The sequence below is a fragment of the Festucalex cinctus genome, chromosome 6 (genome assembly GCF_051991245.1).
Source record: "Festucalex cinctus isolate MCC-2025b chromosome 6, RoL_Fcin_1.0, whole genome shotgun sequence".
Classification (NCBI taxonomy): domain Eukaryota; kingdom Metazoa; phylum Chordata; class Actinopteri; order Syngnathiformes; family Syngnathidae; genus Festucalex; species Festucalex cinctus.
The window spans coordinates 8,082,405-8,092,112 of NC_135416.1; the positions used below are offsets into that span (position 1 = coordinate 8,082,405).

The window sequence follows — 9,708 nt, forward strand, 5'->3', positions numbered from 1 at the left end:
TTAGGTTGTTACTGTGTTTTTAAATCTGGTACTGAGTCTAGAACCGTGTAACATTTGAGAGTAAAACATTCCACAAAGAAGTCGCCCAATGTGGGGCTCGAACCCACGACCCTGAGATTAAGAGTCTCATGCTCTACCGACTGAGCTAACCAGGCCTTTTGCTTTTTGGTTGTTACTGTGTTTTTAAAATCTGGTATGGAGTCTAGAACCGTCAAACATTTGAGAGTAAAACATTCCACAAAAGAACCGCCCAATGTGGGGCTCGAACCCACGACCCTGAGATTAAGAGTCTCATGCTCTACCGACTGAGCTAACCAGGCCTTTTGCTTTTTGGTTGTTACTGTGTTTTTAAAATCTGGTATGGAGTCTAGAACCGTGAAACATTTGAGGGTAAAACATTTCACAAAGGAACCGCCCAATGTGGGGCTCGAACCCACGACCCTGAGATTAAGAGTCTCATGCTCTCCCGACTGAGCTAACCGGGCCTTTTAATTTATGGTTGTTACTGTGTTTTAAATCTGGTATGGAGTCTAGAACCGTGAAACATTTGAGAGTAAAACATTCCACAAAGGAACCGCCCAATGTGGGGCTCGAACCCACGACCCTGAGATTAAGAGTCTCATGCTCTACCAACTGAGCTAACCGGGCCGTTTGCTTTTTAGTTGGTACTGTGTTTTTAAATCTGGTATGGAGTCTAGAACCGTCAAACATTTGAGAGTAAAACATTCCACAAAAGAACCGCCCAATGTGGGGCTCGAACCCACGACCCTGAGATTAAGAGTCTCATGCTCTACCGACTGAGCTAACCGGGCCTTTTGCTTTTTCGTTAGTACTGCATTTTTATATCTTGTATGGAGTCTCGAACCGTGAAACATTTGAGAGTAAAACATTTCACAAAGGAACCGCCCAATGTGGGGCTCGAACCCACGACCCTGAGATTAAGAGTCTCATGCTCTACCGACTGAGCTAACCGGGCCGTTTGCTTTTTGGTTGGTACTGTGTTTTTAAATCTGGTATGGAGTCTAGAACCGTGAAACATTTGAGAGTAAAACATTCCACAAAGGAACCGCCCAATGTGGGGCTCGAACCCACGACCCTGAGATTAAGAGTCTCATGCTCTACCGACTGAGCTAACCGGGCCGCTTGCGTTTTGGTTGTTACTGTGTTTTTAAATCTGGTACTGAGTCTAGAACCGTGAAACATTTTAGAGGAAAACATTCCACAAAGAAATCGCCCAATGTGGGGCTCAAACCTACGACCCTGCGATGAAGAGTCTCATTCTCTAATGACTGAGCTAACCGGGCCTTTTGCTTTTTGATTAGTACTGCATTTTTATATCTGGTATGGAGTCTCGAACCGTGAAACATTTGAGAGTAAAACATTTCACAATGGAACCGCCCAATGTGGGGCTCGAACCCACGACCCTGAGATTAAGAGTCTCATGCTCTCCCGACTGAGCTAACCGGGCCGCTTAATTTTTGGTTGTTACTGTGTTTTAAATCTGGTATGGAGTCTAGAACCGTGAAACATTTGAGAGTAAAACATTCCAAAACGGAACCGCCCAATGTGGGTCTCGAACCCACGACCCTGAGATTAAGAGTCTCATGCTCTACCGACTGAGCTAACCAGGCCTTTAGCTTTTTGGTTGTTACTGTGTTTTTAAAATCTGGTATGGAGTCTAGAACCGTGAAACATTTGAGGGTAAAACATTTCACAAAGGAACCGCCCAATGTGGGGCTCGAACCCCCGACCCTGAGATTAAGAGTCTCATGCTCTCCCGACTGAGCTAACCAGGCGGTTTACTTTTTGGTTGTTACTGTGTTTTAAAGCTGGTATGGAGTCTAGAACCGTGAAACATTTGAGAGTAAAACATTCCACAAAGGAACCGCCCAATGTGGGGCTCGAACCCACGAGCCTGAGATTAAGAGTCTCATGCTCTACCGACTGAGCTAACCGGGCCGCTTGCTTTTGGGTTGTTACTGTGTTTTTAAATCTGGTACTGAGTCTAGAACCGTGTAACATTTGAGAGTAAAACATTCCACAAAGAAGTCGCCCAATGTGGGGCTCGAACCCACGACCCTGAGATTAAGAGTCTCATGCTCTACCGACTGAGCTAACCAGGCCTTTTGCTTTTTGGTTGTTACTGTGTTTTTAAAATCTGGTATGGAGTCTAGAACCGTGAAACATTTGAGGGTAAAACATTTCCCCAACGAACCGCCCAATGTGGGGCTCGAACCCACGACCCTGAGATTAAGAGTCTCATGCTCTCCCGACTGAGCTAACCGGGCCGTTTAATTTTTGGTTGTTACTGTGTTTTAAATCTGGTATGGAGTCTAGAACCGTGAAAAATTTGAGAGTAAAACATTCCACAAAGGAACCGCCCAATGTGGGTCTCGAACCCACGACCCTGAGATTAAGAGTCTCATGCTCTACCGACTGAGCTAACCAGGCGTTTTACTTTTTGGTTGTTACTGTGTTTTTAAAATCTGGTATGGAGTCTAGAACCGTGAAACATTTGAGGGTAAAACATTTCACAAAGGAACCGCCCAATGTGGGGCTCGAACCCACGACCCTGAGATTAAGAGTCTCATGCTCTACCAACTGAGCTAACCGGGCCGTTTGCTTTTTAGTTGGTACTGTGTTTTTAAATCTGGTATGGAGTCTAGAACCGTGAAACATTTGAGAGTAAAACATTTCACAATGGAACCGCCCAATGTGGGGCTCGAACCCACAACCCTGAGATTAAGAGTCTCATGCTCTCCCGACTGAGCTAACCGGGCCGCTTAATTTTGGGTTGTTACTGTGTTTTAAATCTGGTATGGAGTCTAGAACCGTGAAACATTTGAGAGTAAAACATTCCACAAAGGAACCGCCCAATGTGGGTCTCGAACCCACGACCCTGAGATTAAGAGTCTCATGCTCTACCGACTGAGCTAACCAGGCCTTTAGCTTTTTGGTTGTTACTGTGTTTTTAAAATCTGGTATGGAGTCTAGAACCGTGAAACATTTGAGGGTAAAACATTTCACAAAGGAACCGCCCAATGTGGGGCTCTAACCCACGACCCTGAGATTAAGAGTCTCATGCTCTACCGACTGAGCTAACCAGGCCTTTAGCTTTTTGGTTGTTACTGTGTTTTTAAAATCTGGTATGGAGTCTAGAACCGTGAAACATTTGAGGGTAAAACATTTCACAAAGGAACCGCCCAATGTGGGGCTCGAACCCACGACCCTGAGATTAAGAGTCTCATGCTCTACCAACTGAGCTAACCGGGCCGTTTGCTTTTTAGTTGGTACTGTGTTTTTAAATCTGGTATGGAGTCTAGAACCGTGAAACATTTGAGAGTAAAACATTTCACAATGGAACCGCCCAATGTGGGGCTCGAACCCACAACCCTGAGATTAAGAGTCTCATGCTCTCCCGACTGAGCTAACCGGGCCGCTTAATTTTGGGTTGTTACTGTGTTTTAAATCTGGTATGGAGTCTAGAACCGTGAAACATTTGAGAGTAAAACATTCCACAAAGGAACCGCCCAATGTGGGTCTCGAACCCACGACCCTGAGATTAAGAGTCTCATGCTCTACCGACTGAGCTAACCAGGCCTTTAGCTTTTTGGTTGTTACTGTGTTTTTAAAATCTGGTATGGAGTCTAGAACCGTGAAACATTTGAGGGTAAAACATTTCACAAAGGAACCGCCCAATGTGGGGCTCTAACCCACGACCCTGAGATTAAGAGTCTCATGCTCTACCGACTGAGCTAACCAGGCCTTTAGCTTTTTGGTTGTTACTGTGTTTTTAAAATCTGGTATGGAGTCTAGAACCGTGAAACATTTGAGGGTAAAACATTTCACAAAGGAACCGCCCAATGTGGGGCTCTAACCCCCGACCCTGAGATTAAGAGTCTCATGCTCTCCCGACTGAGCGAACCAGGCGGTTTACTTTTTGGTTGTTACTGTGTTTTAAAGCTGGTATGGAGTCTAGAACCGTGAAACATTTGAGAGTAAAACATTCCACAAAGGAACCGCCCAATGTGGGGCTCGAACCCACGACCCTGAGATTAAGAGTCTCATGCTCTACCGACTGAGCTAACCGGGCCGCTTGCTTTTTGGTTGTTACTGTGTTTTTAAATCTGGTACTGAGTCTAGAACCGTGTAACATTTGAGAGTAAAACATTCCACAAAGAAATCGCCCAATGTGTGGCTCAAACCTACGACCCTGCGATTAAGAGTCTCATGCTCTAATGACTGAGCTAACCGGGCCTTTTGCTTTTTGGTTAGTACTGCATTTTTATATCTGGTATGGAGTCTCGAACCGTGAAACATTTGAGAGTAAAACATTTCACAATGGAACCGCCCAATGTGGGGCTCGAACCCACGACCCTGAGATTAAGAGTCTCATGCTCTCCCGACTGAGCTAACCGGGACATTTAGTTTTTTGTTGTTACTGTGTTTTAAATCTGGTATGGAGTCTAGAACCGTGAAACATTTGAGAGTAAAACATTCCACAAAGGAACCGCCCAATGTGGATCTCGAACCCACGACCCTGAGATTAAGAGTCTCATGCTCTACCGACTAAGCTAACCAGGCCTTTTGCTTTTTGGTTGTTACTGTGTTTTTAAAATCTGGTATGGAGTCTAGAACCGTGAAACATTTGAGGGTAAAACATTTCACAAAGGAACCGCCTAATGTGGGGCTCGAACCCACAACCCTGAGATTAAGAGTCTCATGCTCTCCCGACTGAGCTAACCGGGCCATTTACTTTTTGGTTGTTACTGTGTTTTAAAGCTGGTATGGAGTCTAGAACCGTGAAACATTTGAGAGTAAAACATTCCACAAAGGAACCGCCCAATGTGGATCTCGAACCCACGATCCTGAGATTAAGAGTCTCATGCTCTACCGACTGAGCTAACCAGGCCTTTTGCTTTTTGGTTGTTACTGTGTTTTTAAAATCTGGTATGGAGTCTAGAACCGTGAAACATTTGAGGGTAAAACATTTCACAAAGGAACCGCCCAATGTGGGGCTCAAACCTACGACCCTGCGATGAAGAGTCTCATGCTCTACCGACTGAGCTAACCAGGCCTTTTGCTTTTTGGTTGTTACTGTGTTTTTATAATCTGGTATGGAGTCTAGAACCGTGAAACATTTGAGGGTAAAACATTTCACAAAGGAACCGCCCAATGTGGGGCTCGAACCCACGACCCTGAGATTAAGAGTCTCATGCTCTCCCGACTGAACTAACCGGGCCATTTACTTTTTGGTTGTTACTGTGTTTTAAAGCTGGTATGGAGTCTAGAACCGTGAAACATGTGAGAGTAAAACATTCCACAAAGGAACCGCCCAATGTGGGGCTCAAACCTACGACCCTGCGATGAAGAGTCTCATGCTCTACCGACTGAGCTAACCAGGCCTTTTGCTTTTTGGTTGTTACTGTGTTTTTAAAATCTGGTATGGAGTCTAGAACCGTGAAACATTTGAGGGTAAAACATTTCACAAAGGAACCGCCCAATGTGGGGCTCGAACCCACGACCCTGAGATTAAGAGTCTCATGCTCTACCAACTGAGCTAACCGGGCCGTTTGCTTTTTAGTTGGTACTGTGTTTTTAAATCTGGTATGGAGTCTAGAACCGTCAAACATTTGAGAGTAAAACATTCCACAAAAGAACCGCCCAATGTGGGGCTCGAACCCACGACCCTGAGATTAAGAGTCTCATGCTCTACCGACTGAGCTAACCAGGCCTTTTGCTTTTTGGTTGTTACTGTGTTTTTAAAATCTGGTATGGAGTCTAGAACCGTGAAACATTTGAGGGTAAAACATTTCACAAAGGAACCGCCCAATGTGGGGCTCGAACCCACGACCCTGAGATTAAGAGTCTCATGCTCTCCCGACTGAGCTAACCGGGCCGTTTAATTTTTGGTTGTTACTGTGTTTTAAATCTGGTATGGAGTCTAGAACCGTGAAACATTTGAGAGTAAAACATTCCACAAAGGAACCGCCCAATGTGGGTCTCGAACCCACGACCCTGAGATTAAGAGTCTCATGCTCTACCGACTGAGCTAACCAGGCCTTTTGCTTTTTGGTTGTTACTGTGTTTTTAAAATCTGGTATGGAGTCTAGAACCGTGAAACATTTGAGGGTAAAACATTTCACAAAGGAACCGCCCAATGTGGGGCTCGAACCCACGACCCTGAGATTAAGAGTCTCATGCTCTACCAACTGAGCTAACCGGGCCGTTTGCTTTTTAGTTGGTACTGTGTTTTTAAATCTGGTATGGAGTCTAGAACCGTCAAACATTTGAGAGTAAAACATTCCACAAAAGAACCGCCCAATGTGGGGCTCGAACCCACGACCCTGAGATTAAGAGTCTCATGCTCTACCGACTGAGCTAACCGGGCCTTTTGCTTTTTGGTTAGTACTGCATTTTTATATCTTGTATGGAGTCTCGAACCGTGAAACATTTGAGAGTAAAACATTTCACAAAGGAACCGCCCAATGTGGGGCTCGAACCCACGACCCTGAGATTAAGAGTCTCATGCTCTACCGACTGAGCTAACCGGGCCGTTTGCTTTTTGGTTGGTACTGTGTTTTTAAATCTGGTATGGAGTCTAGAACCGTGAAACATTTGAGAGTAAAACATTCCACAAAGGAACCACCCAATGTGGGGCTCGAACCCACGACCCTGAGATTAAGAGTCTCATGCTCTAATGACTGAGCTAACCGGGCCTTTTGCTTTTTGATTAGTACTGCATTTTTATATCTGGTATGGAGTCTCGAACCGTGAAACATTTGAGAGTAAAACATTTCACAATGGAACCGCCCAATGTGGGGCTCGAACCCACGACCCTGAGATTAAGAGTCTCATGCTCTCCCGACTGAGCTAACCGGGCCGTTTAATTTTTGGTTGTTACTGTGTTTTAAATCTGGTATGGAGTCTAGAACCGTGAAACATTTGAGAGTAAAACATTTCACAAAGGAACCGCCCAATGTGGGTCTCGAACCCACGACCCTGAGATTAAGAGTCTCATGCTCTACCGACTGAGCTAATCAGGCCATTTGCTTTTTGGTTGTCACTGTGTTTTTAAAATCTGGTATGGAGTCTAGAACCGTGAAACATTTGAGGGTAAAACATTTCACAAAGGAACCGCCCAATGTGGGGCACGAACCCACGACCCTGAGTTTAAGAGTCTCATGCTCTCCCGACTGAGCTAACCAGGCCGTTTACTTTTTGGTTGTTACTGTGTTTTAAAGCTGGTATGGAGTCTAGAACCGTGAAACATTTGAGAGTAAAACATTCCACAAAGGAACCGCCCAATGTGGGGCTCGAACCCACGACCCTGAGATTAAAAGTCTCATGCTCTACCAACTGAGCTAACCGGGCCGTTTGCTTTTTAGTTGGTACTGTGTTTTTAAATCTGGTATGGAGTCTAGAACCGTCAAACATTTGAGAGTAAAACATTCCACAAAAGAACCGCCCAATGTGGGGCTCGAACCCACGACCCTGAGATTAAGAGTCTCATGCTCTACCGACTGAGCTAACCAGCCCTTTTGATTTTTGGTTAGTACTGCGTTTTTAAATCTGGTATGGAGTCTAGAACCGTGAAACATTTGAGAGTAAAACATTCCACAAAGGAACCGCCCAATGTGGGGCTCGAACCCACGACCCTGAGATTAAAAGTCTCATGCTCTACCAACTGAGCTAACCGGGCCTTTTGGGTTTTGGTTAGTACTGCATTTTTATATCTTGTATGGAGTCTCGAACCGTGAAACATTTGAGAGTAAAACATTTCACAAAGGAACCGCCCAATGTGGGGCTCGAACCCACGACCCTGAGATTAAGAGTCTCATGCTCTACCGACTGAGCTAACCGGGCCGTTTGTTTTTTGGTTGGTACTGTGTTTTTAAATCTGGTATGGAGTCTAGAACCGTGAAACATTTGAGAGTAAAACATTCCACAAAGGAACCGCCCAATGTGGGGCTCGAACCCACGACCCTGAGATTAAGAGTCTCATGCTCTACCGACTGAGCTAACCGGCCGTTTGCTTTTTGGTTGTTACTGTGTTTTTAAATCTGGTACTGAGTCTAGAACCGTGAAACATTTGAGAGTAAAACATTCCACAAAGAAATCGCCCAATGTGGGGCTCAAACCCACGACCCTGAGATGAAGAGTCTCATGCTCTAATGACTGAGCTAACCGGGCCTTTTGCTTTTTGATTAGTACTGCATTTTTATATCTGGTATGGAGTCTCGAACCGTGAAACATTTGAGAGTAAAACATTTCACAATGGAACCGCCCAATGTGGGGCTCAAACCCACGACCCTGAGATTAAGAGTCTCATGCTCTCCCGACTGAGCTAACCAGGCCTTTTAATTTTTGGTTGTTACTGTGTTTTAAATCTGGTATGGAGTCTAGAACCGTGAAACATTTGAGAGTAAAACATTCCACAAAGGAACCGCCCAATGTGGGTCTCGAACCCACGACCCTGAGATTAAGAGTCTCATGCTCTACCGACTGAGCTAACCAGGCCTTTTGCTTATTGGTTGTTACTGTGTTTTTAAAATCTGGTATGGAGTCTAGAACCGTGAAACATTTGAGGGTAAAACATTTCACAAAGGAACCGCCCAATGTGGGGCTCGAACCCACGACCCTGAGATTAAGAGTCTCATGCTCTCCCGACTGAGCTAACCAGGCCGATTAATTTTTGGTTGTTACTGTGTTTTAAAGCTGGTATGGAGTCTAGAACCGTGAAACATTTGAGAGTAAAACATTCCACAAAGGAACCGCCCAATGTGGGGCTCGAACCCACAACCCTGAGATTGAAAGTCTCATGCTCTACCAACTGAGCTAACCGGTCCGTTTGCTTTTTAGTTGGTACTGTGTTTTTAAATCTGGTATGGAGTCTAGAACCGTCAAACATTTGAGAGTAAAACATTCCACAAAAGAACGGCCCAATGTGGGGCTCGAACCCACGACCCTGAGATTAAGAGTCTCATGCTCTACCGACTGAGCTAACCGGTCCTTTTGCTTTTTGGTTAGTACTGCGTTTTTAAATCTGGTATGGAGTCTAGAACCGTGAAACATTTGAGAGTAAAACATTCCACAAAGGAACCGCCCAATGTGGGGCTCGAAACTACGACCCTGAGATTAAGAGTCTCATGCTCTACCGACTGAGCTAACCTGGCCTTTTTCTTTTTGGTTGGTACTGTGTTTTTAAACCTGGTATGGAGTCTAGAACCGTGAAACATTTGAGAGTAAAATAATCCACAAAGGAACCACCCAACGTGGGGGTCGACACCACGACCCTGAGATTAAGAGTCTCATGCTCTACCAACTGAACTAACCGGGCCTTGTGCTCTTTGGTTGGTACTGTGTTTTTAAATCTGGTACTGAGTCTAGAACCGTGAAACATTTGAGAGTAAAACATTCCACAAAGGAATCTCCCAATGTGGGGCTCAAACCCACGACCCTGCGATGAAGAGTCTCATGCTCTAATGACTGAGCTAACCGGGCCTTTTGCGATTTGATTAGTACTGCATTTTTATATCTTGTATGGAGTCTCGAACCGTGAAACATTTGAGAGTAAAACATTTCACAATGGAAGCGCCCAATGTGGGGCTCGAACCCACAACCCTGAGATTAAGAGTCTCATGCTCTCCCGACTGAGCTAACCGGGCCGTTTACTTTTTGGTTGTTACTGTGTTTTAAATCTGGTAC

At 45.0% G+C, this 9,708-nt stretch overlaps 54 non-coding genes across 54 annotated transcripts; all 54 read right to left on the bottom strand.

Annotated features, from left to right (window-relative positions):
• Positions 1 to 82: 82 nt before the first annotated feature.
• trnak-cuu (transfer RNA lysine (anticodon CUU)) lies at positions 83 to 155 on the bottom strand. The gene has a single exon. It is a non-coding gene; the product is annotated as a tRNA-Lys (tRNA).
• Positions 156 to 247: 92 nt separating this feature from the next.
• Positions 248 to 320, bottom strand: trnak-cuu (transfer RNA lysine (anticodon CUU)). Its single transcript has one exon. It is a non-coding gene; the product is annotated as a tRNA-Lys (tRNA).
• A 92-nt stretch (positions 321 to 412) lies between these two features.
• trnak-cuu (transfer RNA lysine (anticodon CUU)) lies at positions 413 to 485 on the bottom strand. Its single transcript has one exon. It is a non-coding gene; the product is annotated as a tRNA-Lys (tRNA).
• A 90-nt stretch (positions 486 to 575) lies between these two features.
• Positions 576 to 648, bottom strand: trnak-cuu (transfer RNA lysine (anticodon CUU)). The gene has a single exon. It is a non-coding gene; the product is annotated as a tRNA-Lys (tRNA).
• Positions 649 to 739: 91 nt separating this feature from the next.
• trnak-cuu (transfer RNA lysine (anticodon CUU)) lies at positions 740 to 812 on the bottom strand. The gene has a single exon. It is a non-coding gene; the product is annotated as a tRNA-Lys (tRNA).
• Positions 813 to 903: 91 nt separating this feature from the next.
• trnak-cuu (transfer RNA lysine (anticodon CUU)) lies at positions 904 to 976 on the bottom strand. Its single transcript has one exon. It is a non-coding gene; the product is annotated as a tRNA-Lys (tRNA).
• A 91-nt stretch (positions 977 to 1,067) lies between these two features.
• Positions 1,068 to 1,140, bottom strand: trnak-cuu (transfer RNA lysine (anticodon CUU)). Its single transcript has one exon. It is a non-coding gene; the product is annotated as a tRNA-Lys (tRNA).
• Positions 1,141 to 1,395: 255 nt separating this feature from the next.
• trnak-cuu (transfer RNA lysine (anticodon CUU)) lies at positions 1,396 to 1,468 on the bottom strand. Its single transcript has one exon. It is a non-coding gene; the product is annotated as a tRNA-Lys (tRNA).
• A 90-nt stretch (positions 1,469 to 1,558) lies between these two features.
• On the bottom strand, positions 1,559 to 1,631 carry trnak-cuu (transfer RNA lysine (anticodon CUU)). The gene has a single exon. It is a non-coding gene; the product is annotated as a tRNA-Lys (tRNA).
• A 92-nt stretch (positions 1,632 to 1,723) lies between these two features.
• Positions 1,724 to 1,796, bottom strand: trnak-cuu (transfer RNA lysine (anticodon CUU)). Its single transcript has one exon. It is a non-coding gene; the product is annotated as a tRNA-Lys (tRNA).
• Positions 1,797 to 1,886: 90 nt separating this feature from the next.
• trnak-cuu (transfer RNA lysine (anticodon CUU)) lies at positions 1,887 to 1,959 on the bottom strand. Its single transcript has one exon. It is a non-coding gene; the product is annotated as a tRNA-Lys (tRNA).
• Positions 1,960 to 2,050: 91 nt separating this feature from the next.
• Positions 2,051 to 2,123, bottom strand: trnak-cuu (transfer RNA lysine (anticodon CUU)). Its single transcript has one exon. It is a non-coding gene; the product is annotated as a tRNA-Lys (tRNA).
• Positions 2,124 to 2,215: 92 nt separating this feature from the next.
• trnak-cuu (transfer RNA lysine (anticodon CUU)) lies at positions 2,216 to 2,288 on the bottom strand. Its single transcript has one exon. It is a non-coding gene; the product is annotated as a tRNA-Lys (tRNA).
• A 90-nt stretch (positions 2,289 to 2,378) lies between these two features.
• trnak-cuu (transfer RNA lysine (anticodon CUU)) lies at positions 2,379 to 2,451 on the bottom strand. Its single transcript has one exon. It is a non-coding gene; the product is annotated as a tRNA-Lys (tRNA).
• A 92-nt stretch (positions 2,452 to 2,543) lies between these two features.
• On the bottom strand, positions 2,544 to 2,616 carry trnak-cuu (transfer RNA lysine (anticodon CUU)). Its single transcript has one exon. It is a non-coding gene; the product is annotated as a tRNA-Lys (tRNA).
• Positions 2,617 to 2,707: 91 nt separating this feature from the next.
• trnak-cuu (transfer RNA lysine (anticodon CUU)) lies at positions 2,708 to 2,780 on the bottom strand. Its single transcript has one exon. It is a non-coding gene; the product is annotated as a tRNA-Lys (tRNA).
• A 90-nt stretch (positions 2,781 to 2,870) lies between these two features.
• On the bottom strand, positions 2,871 to 2,943 carry trnak-cuu (transfer RNA lysine (anticodon CUU)). The gene has a single exon. It is a non-coding gene; the product is annotated as a tRNA-Lys (tRNA).
• Positions 2,944 to 3,035: 92 nt separating this feature from the next.
• trnak-cuu (transfer RNA lysine (anticodon CUU)) lies at positions 3,036 to 3,108 on the bottom strand. The gene has a single exon. It is a non-coding gene; the product is annotated as a tRNA-Lys (tRNA).
• Positions 3,109 to 3,200: 92 nt separating this feature from the next.
• trnak-cuu (transfer RNA lysine (anticodon CUU)) lies at positions 3,201 to 3,273 on the bottom strand. The gene has a single exon. It is a non-coding gene; the product is annotated as a tRNA-Lys (tRNA).
• Positions 3,274 to 3,364: 91 nt separating this feature from the next.
• trnak-cuu (transfer RNA lysine (anticodon CUU)) lies at positions 3,365 to 3,437 on the bottom strand. The gene has a single exon. It is a non-coding gene; the product is annotated as a tRNA-Lys (tRNA).
• A 90-nt stretch (positions 3,438 to 3,527) lies between these two features.
• trnak-cuu (transfer RNA lysine (anticodon CUU)) lies at positions 3,528 to 3,600 on the bottom strand. The gene has a single exon. It is a non-coding gene; the product is annotated as a tRNA-Lys (tRNA).
• Positions 3,601 to 3,692: 92 nt separating this feature from the next.
• Positions 3,693 to 3,765, bottom strand: trnak-cuu (transfer RNA lysine (anticodon CUU)). Its single transcript has one exon. It is a non-coding gene; the product is annotated as a tRNA-Lys (tRNA).
• Positions 3,766 to 3,857: 92 nt separating this feature from the next.
• On the bottom strand, positions 3,858 to 3,930 carry trnak-cuu (transfer RNA lysine (anticodon CUU)). Its single transcript has one exon. It is a non-coding gene; the product is annotated as a tRNA-Lys (tRNA).
• Positions 3,931 to 4,020: 90 nt separating this feature from the next.
• trnak-cuu (transfer RNA lysine (anticodon CUU)) lies at positions 4,021 to 4,093 on the bottom strand. Its single transcript has one exon. It is a non-coding gene; the product is annotated as a tRNA-Lys (tRNA).
• Positions 4,094 to 4,348: 255 nt separating this feature from the next.
• On the bottom strand, positions 4,349 to 4,421 carry trnak-cuu (transfer RNA lysine (anticodon CUU)). Its single transcript has one exon. It is a non-coding gene; the product is annotated as a tRNA-Lys (tRNA).
• Positions 4,422 to 4,511: 90 nt separating this feature from the next.
• Positions 4,512 to 4,584, bottom strand: trnak-cuu (transfer RNA lysine (anticodon CUU)). Its single transcript has one exon. It is a non-coding gene; the product is annotated as a tRNA-Lys (tRNA).
• Positions 4,585 to 4,676: 92 nt separating this feature from the next.
• trnak-cuu (transfer RNA lysine (anticodon CUU)) lies at positions 4,677 to 4,749 on the bottom strand. The gene has a single exon. It is a non-coding gene; the product is annotated as a tRNA-Lys (tRNA).
• Positions 4,750 to 4,839: 90 nt separating this feature from the next.
• Positions 4,840 to 4,912, bottom strand: trnak-cuu (transfer RNA lysine (anticodon CUU)). The gene has a single exon. It is a non-coding gene; the product is annotated as a tRNA-Lys (tRNA).
• A 92-nt stretch (positions 4,913 to 5,004) lies between these two features.
• Positions 5,005 to 5,077, bottom strand: trnak-cuu (transfer RNA lysine (anticodon CUU)). Its single transcript has one exon. It is a non-coding gene; the product is annotated as a tRNA-Lys (tRNA).
• Positions 5,078 to 5,169: 92 nt separating this feature from the next.
• On the bottom strand, positions 5,170 to 5,242 carry trnak-cuu (transfer RNA lysine (anticodon CUU)). The gene has a single exon. It is a non-coding gene; the product is annotated as a tRNA-Lys (tRNA).
• A 255-nt stretch (positions 5,243 to 5,497) lies between these two features.
• Positions 5,498 to 5,570, bottom strand: trnak-cuu (transfer RNA lysine (anticodon CUU)). The gene has a single exon. It is a non-coding gene; the product is annotated as a tRNA-Lys (tRNA).
• A 91-nt stretch (positions 5,571 to 5,661) lies between these two features.
• Positions 5,662 to 5,734, bottom strand: trnak-cuu (transfer RNA lysine (anticodon CUU)). Its single transcript has one exon. It is a non-coding gene; the product is annotated as a tRNA-Lys (tRNA).
• Positions 5,735 to 5,826: 92 nt separating this feature from the next.
• Positions 5,827 to 5,899, bottom strand: trnak-cuu (transfer RNA lysine (anticodon CUU)). Its single transcript has one exon. It is a non-coding gene; the product is annotated as a tRNA-Lys (tRNA).
• Positions 5,900 to 5,989: 90 nt separating this feature from the next.
• Positions 5,990 to 6,062, bottom strand: trnak-cuu (transfer RNA lysine (anticodon CUU)). Its single transcript has one exon. It is a non-coding gene; the product is annotated as a tRNA-Lys (tRNA).
• Positions 6,063 to 6,154: 92 nt separating this feature from the next.
• On the bottom strand, positions 6,155 to 6,227 carry trnak-cuu (transfer RNA lysine (anticodon CUU)). Its single transcript has one exon. It is a non-coding gene; the product is annotated as a tRNA-Lys (tRNA).
• A 91-nt stretch (positions 6,228 to 6,318) lies between these two features.
• Positions 6,319 to 6,391, bottom strand: trnak-cuu (transfer RNA lysine (anticodon CUU)). The gene has a single exon. It is a non-coding gene; the product is annotated as a tRNA-Lys (tRNA).
• Positions 6,392 to 6,482: 91 nt separating this feature from the next.
• Positions 6,483 to 6,555, bottom strand: trnak-cuu (transfer RNA lysine (anticodon CUU)). Its single transcript has one exon. It is a non-coding gene; the product is annotated as a tRNA-Lys (tRNA).
• A 91-nt stretch (positions 6,556 to 6,646) lies between these two features.
• trnak-cuu (transfer RNA lysine (anticodon CUU)) lies at positions 6,647 to 6,719 on the bottom strand. Its single transcript has one exon. It is a non-coding gene; the product is annotated as a tRNA-Lys (tRNA).
• Positions 6,720 to 6,810: 91 nt separating this feature from the next.
• trnak-cuu (transfer RNA lysine (anticodon CUU)) lies at positions 6,811 to 6,883 on the bottom strand. The gene has a single exon. It is a non-coding gene; the product is annotated as a tRNA-Lys (tRNA).
• Positions 6,884 to 6,973: 90 nt separating this feature from the next.
• trnak-cuu (transfer RNA lysine (anticodon CUU)) lies at positions 6,974 to 7,046 on the bottom strand. Its single transcript has one exon. It is a non-coding gene; the product is annotated as a tRNA-Lys (tRNA).
• Positions 7,047 to 7,138: 92 nt separating this feature from the next.
• trnak-cuu (transfer RNA lysine (anticodon CUU)) lies at positions 7,139 to 7,211 on the bottom strand. Its single transcript has one exon. It is a non-coding gene; the product is annotated as a tRNA-Lys (tRNA).
• Positions 7,212 to 7,301: 90 nt separating this feature from the next.
• Positions 7,302 to 7,374, bottom strand: trnak-uuu (transfer RNA lysine (anticodon UUU)). Its single transcript has one exon. It is a non-coding gene; the product is annotated as a tRNA-Lys (tRNA).
• Positions 7,375 to 7,465: 91 nt separating this feature from the next.
• trnak-cuu (transfer RNA lysine (anticodon CUU)) lies at positions 7,466 to 7,538 on the bottom strand. Its single transcript has one exon. It is a non-coding gene; the product is annotated as a tRNA-Lys (tRNA).
• A 91-nt stretch (positions 7,539 to 7,629) lies between these two features.
• On the bottom strand, positions 7,630 to 7,702 carry trnak-uuu (transfer RNA lysine (anticodon UUU)). Its single transcript has one exon. It is a non-coding gene; the product is annotated as a tRNA-Lys (tRNA).
• Positions 7,703 to 7,793: 91 nt separating this feature from the next.
• Positions 7,794 to 7,866, bottom strand: trnak-cuu (transfer RNA lysine (anticodon CUU)). Its single transcript has one exon. It is a non-coding gene; the product is annotated as a tRNA-Lys (tRNA).
• A 91-nt stretch (positions 7,867 to 7,957) lies between these two features.
• Positions 7,958 to 8,030, bottom strand: trnak-cuu (transfer RNA lysine (anticodon CUU)). Its single transcript has one exon. It is a non-coding gene; the product is annotated as a tRNA-Lys (tRNA).
• A 90-nt stretch (positions 8,031 to 8,120) lies between these two features.
• On the bottom strand, positions 8,121 to 8,193 carry trnak-cuu (transfer RNA lysine (anticodon CUU)). The gene has a single exon. It is a non-coding gene; the product is annotated as a tRNA-Lys (tRNA).
• Positions 8,194 to 8,284: 91 nt separating this feature from the next.
• Positions 8,285 to 8,357, bottom strand: trnak-cuu (transfer RNA lysine (anticodon CUU)). Its single transcript has one exon. It is a non-coding gene; the product is annotated as a tRNA-Lys (tRNA).
• Positions 8,358 to 8,447: 90 nt separating this feature from the next.
• trnak-cuu (transfer RNA lysine (anticodon CUU)) lies at positions 8,448 to 8,520 on the bottom strand. The gene has a single exon. It is a non-coding gene; the product is annotated as a tRNA-Lys (tRNA).
• Positions 8,521 to 8,612: 92 nt separating this feature from the next.
• On the bottom strand, positions 8,613 to 8,685 carry trnak-cuu (transfer RNA lysine (anticodon CUU)). Its single transcript has one exon. It is a non-coding gene; the product is annotated as a tRNA-Lys (tRNA).
• A 90-nt stretch (positions 8,686 to 8,775) lies between these two features.
• On the bottom strand, positions 8,776 to 8,848 carry trnae-uuc (transfer RNA glutamic acid (anticodon UUC)). The gene has a single exon. It is a non-coding gene; the product is annotated as a tRNA-Glu (tRNA).
• A 91-nt stretch (positions 8,849 to 8,939) lies between these two features.
• trnak-cuu (transfer RNA lysine (anticodon CUU)) lies at positions 8,940 to 9,012 on the bottom strand. Its single transcript has one exon. It is a non-coding gene; the product is annotated as a tRNA-Lys (tRNA).
• Positions 9,013 to 9,103: 91 nt separating this feature from the next.
• Positions 9,104 to 9,176, bottom strand: trnak-cuu (transfer RNA lysine (anticodon CUU)). Its single transcript has one exon. It is a non-coding gene; the product is annotated as a tRNA-Lys (tRNA).
• A 419-nt stretch (positions 9,177 to 9,595) lies between these two features.
• Positions 9,596 to 9,668, bottom strand: trnak-cuu (transfer RNA lysine (anticodon CUU)). The gene has a single exon. It is a non-coding gene; the product is annotated as a tRNA-Lys (tRNA).
• Positions 9,669 to 9,708: the final 40 nt, after the last annotated feature.